At 39.1% G+C, this 9717-nt stretch overlaps 1 non-coding gene across 1 annotated transcript; it reads left to right on the top strand.

Annotated features, from left to right (window-relative positions):
* The first annotated feature begins 7410 nt into the window (after nt 1–7410).
* On the top strand, nt 7411–7518 carry LOC112787901 (small nucleolar RNA R71). Its single transcript, XR_003195286.1, has one exon. It is a non-coding gene; the product is annotated as a small nucleolar RNA R71 (small nucleolar RNA).
* Nucleotides 7519–9717: the final 2199 nt, after the last annotated feature.

The raw sequence follows: 9717 nt of genomic DNA, 5'->3' as shown, positions 1-9717 counted from the left end.
GTGGTATAAGTTAGAACCCATGGATGGCCATTCTTGAGATCCGGAAAGTATAAACCTTGTCTGTTGTATTCCAAGTAGGATCTGGGAAGGGATGGATGTGACAAACTTCAAACTCGCGAGTGCTGGGCATAGTGACAGACGCAAAAGGAGGATGAATCCTATTCCAGTATGATCGAGAACCTCCAGATGATTAGCCGTGCCGTGACAGAGCATTTGGACCTTTTTCACAGAGAGGATGGGATGTAGCCTTTGACAATGGTGATGCCTTACAGAAAGCTTGCCATGGAAAGGAGTAGGACTGGTTGGATGAAGACAGCAGGAAAGCAGAGGTTCAGAGGAACGAAAGCATCTCTATACGCTTATCTGAAATTATCACCAATGAATTACATAAGTATTTCTATCTTTATTTTCTGTTTATTTATTATTATTATTCGAAAACTCCATAACCATTTGATATCCGCCTGACTGAGATTTACAAGATGACCATAGCTTGCTTCATACCAACAATCTCCGTGGGATCGACCCTTACTCACGTAAGGTTTTATTACTTGGACGACCCACTGCACTTGCTGGTTAGTTGTATCGAAGTTGTGACAAATTGTGAATTAAGATTAGAGCACAAAGTTTTTGGAGCCATTACCAAGGATCACAATTTTGTGCACCACTAAGGTAGTAGTGTACTCAGACCATGCAGCTCTAAAATATCTATTAGCTAAAAAGGAGTCCAAACCAAGGCTAATACGTTGGATACTGCTGCTGCAAGAATTTGATTTAGAAATTAAGGATAGGAGTGGTAACCAGAATTTAGTGGCAGACCACTTGAGTCGCCTTGAGCACATTAAGGATGACTCCACTCCTATAAATGATAATTTCCCATTTGATAGCTTACAAGCAATATCTGAAGTAGTTCCTTGGTATGCACCTGTTTAGCTAATTATCTAGTTAGCCACACTTTTCCTCCAAATTTTACTAAGCACCAGAGAGACAAGCTGAAAAGTGAGTCCAAATATTATATATGGGATTATCCATATTTATGGAGGTGTGGTGCTGACCAGGTAATTAGACGGTGTGTGCCTCAATCAGAATTTCAGTCCATTTTAGAGGCCTACCACTCATCTGAGAGTGGAGGACATTTTGGTCCTCAAAGAACAGCTAGAAAAATTCTAGACTGTGGATTCTGGTGGCCTACTCTTTTTAAAGATGCTGCTGAATTTTGTAAATCTTGTTCCCCATGCCAAAGGTTTGGTAATATATCCAAGATAGATGAGATGCCTCAACAAATTATGCTTTTCTGTGAAATTTTTGACGTTTGGGGCATTGACTTCATGGGTCCGTTTCCAAATTCTAATGGGTACTTTTATATACTGTTAGCCATAGATTATGTTTCTAAATGGGTGAAAACAATTCTTACCCGCACTGATGATGCTAACACTGTTGTTTCCTTTGTTAGAAAAATATTATCTGTCGCTTTGGATCACCACGAGCAATCGTGAGCGATCAAGGCACCCATTTTTGTAACAGGAGACTAACAGGATTACTGAAAAAGCATGGGATAATTCACAAAGTAGCAACAGCTTATCATCCCTAGACCAATGGGCAAGAAGAAGTCTCTAACAGAGAGATTAAACATATTCTGGAGAAGATAGTAAAACCTCATAGGAAGGACTGGAGTGCCAGGCTACAAGATGCACTCTGGGTATATAGAACAGCGTACAAGACACCCATTAGGATGAGCCCCTTCCGCTTTGTATACGGAAAGGCTTGCCATCTGGTGCACGAAATTGTGATGTCCAGGCTCGAACAATCCCTGGTAATGGCTCCAAAGCTTGGTGCTTTGATCTTAATTCATAATTGTCACAACTTCGATACAACTAACCAGCAAGTGCACTGGGTCGTCCAAGTAATACCTTACGTGAGTAAGGGTCGAATCCCACGGAGATTGTTGGTATGAAGCAAGCTATGGTCACCTTGCAAATCTCAGTCAGGCGGATTTAAACATGATACTTTATTAGATTAAAATAAATAATAAAAGGGATAGAAATACTTATGTAGATTCATTGGCAGGAATTTCAGATAAGCGAATGGAGATGCTTTTCGTTCCTCTGGACCTCTGCTTTCCTGCTATCTTCATCCAATCAGTCTTACTCCTTTCCATGGCTGGCTTTATGTGATACATCACTACTGTCAATGGCTACTTTCGGTCATCTCACGGGAAAATGATCCAATTCCCTGTCACGGCACGGCTAATCGTCTGGAGGCATCACCCTTGTCAATGGCTTCATCTTATCCTCTCAGTGAATAATATGCTCACGCACCCTGTCACGGCACGGCTATTCATCTGTCGGTTCTTGATCATGCTGGAATAGGATTTACTATCCTTTTGCGTCTGTCACTAACGCCCTGCAATCGCGAGTTCGGAGCTCGTCATAGTCATTCAATCATTGAATCCTACTCGGAATACCACGGACAAGGTTTAGACTTTCCGGATTCTCTTGAATGCCGCCATCATTCTAGCTTACGCCACGAAGATTCTGGTTAGGAGATCTAAGAGATACTCATTCTAGCTTAATTCATGTAGAACAGAAGTGTTTGTCAGGCACGCGTTCATAGGGGAGAAGGATGATGAGCGTCACACATAATCATCACCTTCATCACGTTCTTGGGTGCGAATGGATATCTTAGAAGAGAAATAAGAAGAATTGAATAGAAAACAGTAGTACTTTGCATTAATCTTTGAGGAACAGCAGAGCTCCACACCTTAATCTATGGAGTGTAGAAACTCTACCGTTGAAAATACATAAGTGAAAGGTCCAGGCATGGCCGAGATGGCCAGCCCCCTAAAACGAGATCAATAGTCTCCTAAGATGAACAATGGAATAAAACTGAGACCAAAGATGGTCAAAAAGACTAGTAAAAGGTCCTATTTATAATAAACTAGCTACTAGGGTTTACATGAGTAAGTAATTGATGCATAAATCCACTTCCTGGGCCCACTTGGTGTGTGTTTGGGCTGAGCTTGAGTGTTGCACGTGCAGAGGCCATTTGTGGAGTTGAACGCCAGTTTCTGTGCCAGTTTGGGCGTTCAACTCTGGTTTTGGATCCTTTTCTGGCGCTGGACGCCAGATTTGGGCAGAGAGCTGGCGTTGAACGCCAGTTTACGTCGTCAATTCTTGGCCAAAGTATGGACTATTATATATTGCTGGAAAGCCCTGGATGTCTACTTTCCAATGCAATTGGAAGCGCGCCATTGCGAGTTCTGTAGCTCCAGAAACTCCACTTTAAGTGCAGGGAGGTCAGAATCCAACAGCATCAGCAGTCCTTTTTCAACCTCTGAATCTGATTTCTGCTCAAGTCCCTCAATTTCAGCCAGAAAATACCTGAAATCACAGAAAAACACACAAACTCATAGTAAAGTCCAGAAATGTGAATTTAACATAAAAACTAATGAAAACATCCCTAAAAGTAACTAGATCCTACTAAAAACATACTAAAAACAATGCCAAAAAGCGTATAAATTATCCGCTCATCACAACACCAAACTTAAATTGTTGCTTGTCCCCAAGCAACTGAAAATCAAATAGGATAAAAAGAAGAGAATATACTATAAATTCCAAACTATCAATGAAACATAGTTTCAATCATATGAGCAGGACTTATAGCTTTTTGCCTCTTGAATAGTTTTGGCATCTCACTTTATCCATTGAGGTTCAGAATGATTGGCATCTATAGGAACTTCAGATTTCGAATAGTGTTATTGATTCTCCTAGTTCAGTATGATGATTCTTGAACACAGCTTCTTTATGAGTCTTGGCCGTGGCCCTAAGCACTTTGTTTTCCAGTATTACCACCGGATACATAAATGCCACAGACACATAATTGGGTGAACCTTTTCAGATTGTGACTCAGCTTTGCTAAAGTCCCCAATTAGAGGTGTCCAGGGTTCTTAAGCACACTCTTTGTTTTTGCTTTGTACCTTGACTTTAACCGCTCAGTCTCAAGTTTTCACTTGACACCTACACGCCACAAGCACATGGTTAGGGACAACTTGGTTTAGCCGCTTAGACCAGGATTTTATTCCTTTAGGCCCTCCTATCCACTGATGCTCAAAGCCTTGGGATCCTTTTTATTTGCCCTTGCCTTTTGATTTTAAGGGTTATTGGCTTTTTCTGCTTGCTTTTTCTTTTTCTTTCTATATTTTTTTTCTATATTTTTTTTCGCCCCCCCCCCCTTTTTTTTTTTTCTGCAAGCTTTGTTCTTTGCTGCTTTTTCTTGCTTCAAGAATCATTTTTATGATTTTTCAGATTATCGAATAACATGTCTCCTAGTCATCATTCTTTCAAGAGCCAACATATTTAACATTCTTAAACAACAACTTCAAAAGACATATGCACTGTTCAAGCATACATTCAGAAAACAAGAAGCATTGTCACCACATCAATATAATTAAACTAAGTTCAAGGATAAATTCGAAACTCATGTACTTCTTGTTCTTTTGAATTAAAACATTTTTCATTTAAGAGAGGTGATGGATTCATAGAACATTCATAACTTTAAGACAAAGTTACTAACTACTAATGATCATGTAATGAAGACACAAACATAGATAAGCACATAACATAGAAAACAAAAAACAGAGAAAGTAAGAACAAGGAATGAGTCCACCTTAGTGATGTCCTTGAGCTCTTCTATGTCTCTTCCTTGTCTTTGCTGCTCCTCCTTCATTGCTTTTAGATCTTCTCTGATTTCATGAAGGATGATGGAGTGCTCTTGATGTTCCACCCTTAGTTGCTTCCAATAATTGTGTGGAAGAAAATGTATCCCCTGAGGTATCTCAGGGATCTCTTGATTTGCAGTCAAATATTCTACCACTGAGCTATAGACCCTTGATGGAAGCTTTTGTCTTCCCTTTCCTCTTTCTAGAGGCTTCTCTGGCCTTAGGTGCCATCAATGGTTATGGAAAAAACAAAAAGCTATGCTTTTACCACACCAAACTTAGAATGTTGCTTGCCCTCGAGCAAAAGAAGAAAGAATAGAAGAAGAAGAGGATATGGAGGAGATGGATGGCTGTGTGTATTCGGCCATATGGGTGGGATTGGGTGGGGAAGAGATGTTGAATTTTTTAAGGTAAGTGGATGTATGGGTGTGAGTGGTAAATGGAAGACAGAAGGGATGAGTGTTTATTGGGGTTGTGTGAAAGAGAGTGGTGAGAAGAAGTGAGTGGAGGTAGGTGGGGATCCTGTGGGGTCCACAGATCCTGAGTGGATTCTGTGGGGTCCACAGATCCTGAGGTGTGCAAAGATTTACATCCCTGCACCCATTAGGCATGTAAAAATGCCTTTGTATCCAACTCTGGGCGTTCAGCGCCAGGTTGGTGGCCATTTTGGGCGTTCAACGCCCATCTGTGTGCCATTTCTGGCGTTGAACGCCAGAACCATGCCTGTTCTGGCGTTCAGCACCCAGAAGCTGCCCATTTTGGGCGTTCAGCGCCAGAATCATGCTCTGTTCTGGCGCTAAACGCCAGACAGATGCTCCTCTAGGGTGTAATTTTTCTTCTGCTGTTTTTGATTCCGTTTTCAATTTTTATATTTATTTTGTGACTCCACATGATCATGAACCTAAGAAAACATGAAAAACAATAAAAATAAGAATTAGATAAACATTGGGTTGCCTCCCAACAAGCGCTTCTTTAATGTCAATAGCTTGACAGTGGGCTCTCATGGAGCCTCACAGATGTGCAGAGCTTTGTTGAGACTCTCCAACACCAAACTTAGAGTTTGGATATGGGCGTTCAACACCAAACTTAGAGTTTGGTTGTGGCCTCCCAACACCAAACTTAGAGTTTGACTGTGGGGGCTCTGGTTGACTCTGCTTGGAGAGAAGCTTTTCCTGCTTCCTCCCCATGGTTGCCGAGGGAGATCCTTGAGTTTTGAATACAAGGGAGTTCTCATTCCATTGAAGGACTATTTCACCTCTGTCAACATCAATCACAGCTCTTGCTGTGGCCAGGAAAGGTCTTCCTAGGATGATGGATTCATCCTCTTCCTTTCCAGTATCCAGGACTATGAAATCAGTAGGTATGTAAAAGCCCTCAACCTTTACTAATACATCTTCTACTTGTCCATAAGCCTGTCTTCTTGAGCTGTCTGCCATCTCTAGTGAGATTTTAGCAGCTTGCACCCCATAGATTCCCAGTTTCTCTATTACAGAGAGGGGCATGAGGTTTATTCCTAAACCAAGGTCACACAGAGCCTTAAAGATCATGGTGCCTATGGTACAGGGTATTATGAACTTTCCAGGATCCTGTCTCTTCTGAGGCAATGTCAGTTGATCCAGATCACTTAGTTCATTGATGAACAAGGGAGGTTCAACTTCCCAAGCATCAATGCCAAACAATTTGGCATTCAGCTTCATGATTGCACCAAGAAACTTGGCAGTTTGCTCTTCAGTGACATCCTCATTCTCTTCAGAAGAGGAATACTCATCAGAGCTCATGAAGGGCATAAGGAGGTTCAATGGAAGCTCTATGGTCTCTAGATGAGCCTCAGAGTCCTTTGGTTCCCCAGAGGGAAGCTCCTTATTGATCACTGGATGTCCCAGGAAGTCTTCCTCCTTGGGATTCACGTCCTCCCCTCTCCTCACAGGTTCGGCCTTGGCGTTTATGTCAATGGCCTTGCACTCTCCTTTTGGGTTCTCTTCTGTATTGCTTGGGAGAGTACTAGGAGGGATTTCAGTGATCCTTTTACTCAGCTGGCCCACTTGTGCTTCCAAATTTCTAATGGAAGACCTTGTTTCATTCATGAAACTTATAGTGGCCTTAGATAGATCAGAGACTAGAATTGCTAAATTAGAAGCATTTTGTTCAGAGTTCTCTGTCTGTTGCTGAGTTGATGATGGAAAAGGTTTGCCATTGCTAAACCTGTTTCTTCCACCATTATTAAAGCCATGTTGGGGCTTTTGATCCTTCCATGAGAAATTTGGATGATTTCTCCATGTTGAGTTATAGGTGTTTCCATAAGGTTCACCTAAGTAATTTACCTCTGCTATTGCAGGGTTCTCAGGATCATAGGCTTCTTCTTCAGAAGATGCCTCTTGAGTACTGTTGGATGCAGCTTGCATTCCATTCAGACTCTGAGAGATCATATTGACTTGCTGAGTCAATATTTTATTCTGAGCCAATATGGCATTCAGAGTATCAACTTCAAGAACTCCCTTCTTCATAGGCATCCCATTATTCACAGGATTCCTTTCAGAAGTGTACATGAACTGGTTATTAGCAACCATGTCAATGAGTTCTTGAGCTTCTGCAGGCGTTTTCTTTAGGTGAATGGATCCACCTGCAGAAGTGTCCAGTGACATCTTTGATAGCTCAGATAAACCATCATAGAATATATCCAGGATGGTCCATTCTGAAAGCATGTCAGAGGGACACTTTTTGGTCAACTGTTTGTATCTTTCCCAAGCTTCATAGAGGGATTCACCTTCTTTCTGTCTGAAGGTTTGAACATCAGCTCTAAGCTTGCTCAGCTTTTGAGGAGGAAAGTACTTGGCTAAGAAAGCCGTGACCAGCTTATCCCAAGAGTTCAGGCTGTCTTTAGGTTGAGAATCCAACCATAATCTAGCTCTGTCTCTTACAGCAAAAGGGAAAAGCATGAGCCTGTAGACTTCAGGATCTACTCCATTAGTCTTAACAGTATCACATATCTGCAAGAATTCAGTTAAGAACTGAAAAGGATCTTCAGATGGAAGTCCATGAAACTTGCAGTTCTGCTGCATCAGAGAAACTAATTGAGGTTTCAGCTCAAAGTTGTTTGCTCCAATGGCAGGAATGGAGATGCTTCTTCCATGTAAATTGGAATTAGGTGCAGTAAAGTCACCAAGCATCCTCCTTGCATTATTATTATTTTCGGCTGCCATCTCCTCTGCCTGTTTGAAAATTTCTGAAAGGTTATCTCTGGATTGTTGTATTTTAGCTTCTCTTAATTTTCTCTTCAGAGTCCTTTCAGGTTCTGGATTTGCTTCCACAAGAATGTTCTTATCCTTGCTCCTGCTCATATGACAAGGAAGAATGGCCAAAAAAATGATAATAATAATAGAGATCCTTTATACCACAGTATAGGGATCCCTTTGTGAGTGGAAGAGAAGGGGGAGACAAAGAATGTGATGTAAAGGAAGAAATGCAACTGTACGAATGGAAGAGATGTGAGATGAGATGTTAGGATATGAATGAATAAATAGAATAGGATGGGGGAGGGATAATTTTCGAAAATTATTTTGAAAAAGAGTTAGTGATTTTTGAAAATGGTTTTTTGAAAATTTGTTAGTAATTTTCGAAAATTAAGTTTTAAAAATTAAAATAATTAATAAATTAAAAAGAAATTTTGAAAAAGGGGAGAGATATTTTCGAAAATGAGAGAGAGAGAGTTAGTTAGATGGTTTTGAAAAAGTTAAGAAACAAACAAAAAGTTTGTTAGTTTGTTGAAACAAGTTTTGAAAAAGATAAGAAGTTAGGAGGTTAGAAAAGATATTTTGAAAAGATATTTTTGAAAAAGATAAGATGAGAAGATATTTTTGAAAAGATATGATTGAAATTAGTTTTGAAAAAGATTTGATTTTTAAAATCACAATTAATGACTTGATTCATAAGAAATCACAAGATATGATTCTAGAACTTAAAGTTTGAATCTTTCTTAACAAGCAAGTAACAAACTTCAAATTTTTGAATCAAAACATTAATTGATTAGTTTATTTTCGAAAATTTTATATAAAAATAAGAAAAAGATTTTTGAAAAATATTTTTGAAATTTTCGAAAATAACTAATAATTTTGAAAAAGATTTTATTTTTGAAAAAGATTTTGAAAAAGATAAGATTTTCAAATTGAAAATTTGATTTGACTCATTGGCAACAACTTGATTTTAAAAATTTTTGAAAAAGTCAATCCAAATTTTCGAATTTGATGAGAGAAAAAGGGAAAGATATTTTTTTGAATTTTTTTTGAATTTTTATGATGCAAGAGAAAAACACTAAAAGGATGCAATGCATGAAATTTTTAGATCAAAACAATGAATGCATGCAAGAATGCTATGAATGTCAAGATTAACACCAAGAACACTTTGAATGTCATGATGAACATCAAGACACAATTTTGAAAAATCTTTAATGCAAAGAAGACATGCAAGACACCAAACTTAGAAATCTTTCATGTTTAGACTCTAAGAAACGAAAAATGCATATGAAAAACATGAAAAGACACAAAACAAAAAATCATCAAGATCAAACAAGAAGACTTACCAAGAACAACTTGAAGATCATGAAGAACACTATGAATGCATGATATTTTCGAAAAAATGCAAGATGCATATGCAAGTGACACCAAACTTATAATGTGACTCAAGACTCAAACAAGAAACAGAAAATGTTTTTGATTTTTATGATTTTCTAATTTTTTTGGATTTTTATTTTATATTTTTCGAAAATTAAAAGGAAAAATAAGGATTCCAAAATTTTTAATATGAATTCCAGGAATCTTGCCATGTTAGTCTAAAGCTTCAGTCCAGGAATTAGACATGGCTCACTAGCCAGCCAAGCTTTCAAAGAAAGCTCCAGTCCAAAACACTAGACATGACCAATGGCCAGCCAAGCTTCAGCAGGTGATCAGAAACAGTAGCAGGTGGATTAACTCCAACTAACTTGCTCTTGATAACAAATTGCTGCCTCA

Source organism: Arachis hypogaea, chromosome 20 (genome assembly GCF_003086295.3).
Source record: "Arachis hypogaea cultivar Tifrunner chromosome 20, arahy.Tifrunner.gnm2.J5K5, whole genome shotgun sequence".
Taxonomy (NCBI): domain Eukaryota; kingdom Viridiplantae; phylum Streptophyta; class Magnoliopsida; order Fabales; family Fabaceae; genus Arachis; species Arachis hypogaea.
Note: the sequence above shows the minus strand (reverse complement) of the source record. Positions and strands in the feature narration are given on the sequence as shown.